The sequence below is a fragment of the Eimeria mitis genome, genomic scaffold (assembly GCF_000499745.2).
Source record: "Eimeria mitis Houghton genomic scaffold, Emh_scaff3522, whole genome shotgun sequence".
In the NCBI taxonomy this organism is placed as follows: Eukaryota; Apicomplexa; class Conoidasida; order Eucoccidiorida; family Eimeriidae; genus Eimeria; species Eimeria mitis.
Genome location: NW_013571865.1, coordinates 5,100 through 6,234, shown reverse-complemented (window position 1 = coordinate 6,234; position 1,135 = coordinate 5,100).

Below are 1,135 nucleotides of genomic sequence, written 5' to 3'. Positions count from 1 at the left end.
AAAAAAAAATAAAAGGGAAAGGGAGGGGGGGGAGAGGGGGGGAGAGAGGGTGGTTATGGTCGGTGGCGTGGTGGTGGCGGTGGTGGTGTTGTTGTTGTTTGTTGGTTTGTGTTTTTGTTGTTTTCTCCTTTTTGTTTGTCTTTGTTTTTTTTTTTTTTGCTTTTTGTCTGTGTTTGTTTGTCTTTATTTATTTACGTTTGTTTATTTGTTTTTATTTTTTTTGTTTTTGTTTGTTTGCCTTTATTTATTTTTTTTTATTTTTGTTTTTGTCTTTTTTTGCTTGTCTTTGTCTTTGTTTACTTGTTTTTATTTCTTTGTCTTTGCTTATTTATCCTTGTCTTTGTTTGTCTTTGTCTTTGTCTTTATTTATTTGTCTTCATTTATTTTTCTTTGTCTTTGTCTTTATTTATTTTTATTTTTCTTTGTCTTTGTCTTTGTCTTTGTCTTTGTCTTTATTTATTTGCCTTTATTCATTTCTCTCTATTTTATTGTCTGTATTATATATACATATATATTATATAAACGACATATAATATATATATATATGTATATATATATATATATATATATATATACATACATATATATATATATATTTTTTTTTTATTTGTTTGTCTATATCTACTTGTTTGTTGTTTGTCTTTTGGTTTTTATATTTTTCTTTTTATTTTTTTTGTTTTTTTATTTTGCCATCCTCTTATTTTTATTTGTTTGTTTCTGTGTTTTCTTTGTCTTTGTTTTTATTTGTTTTTGTTTTTGTCTTTGTCTTTTTGTCTTTTGTCTTTGTCTTTGTCTTTATTATTTTCCCCCTTTGTCTTTGTCTTTTTGTCTCTCTCTGCCTCTATACTTTTTTCTTTTTTTGTCTCTTCTTTTTTTTTGTTTGTCTTTGTTTGTCTTTGTCTTTGTCTTTGTTTATTTTTTGTTTGTTTGTCTTTGTTTTTATCTGTATTTGTTTGTCTTTGTCTTTGCTTTTATTTGTTTTTGTCTTTGTTGTTGTTTGCTTGTCTCCATCCGTTTGTCTTTGTCTTTTTTTTTTTATTTTTTTTTGTCTTTGTTTGTCTTTGTCTTTGTTTTTTTCGTATTTGTTTTTTTTTGTCTGTGTTTGTTTGTCTTTTTTGTTTTTCTCTGTTTGCTT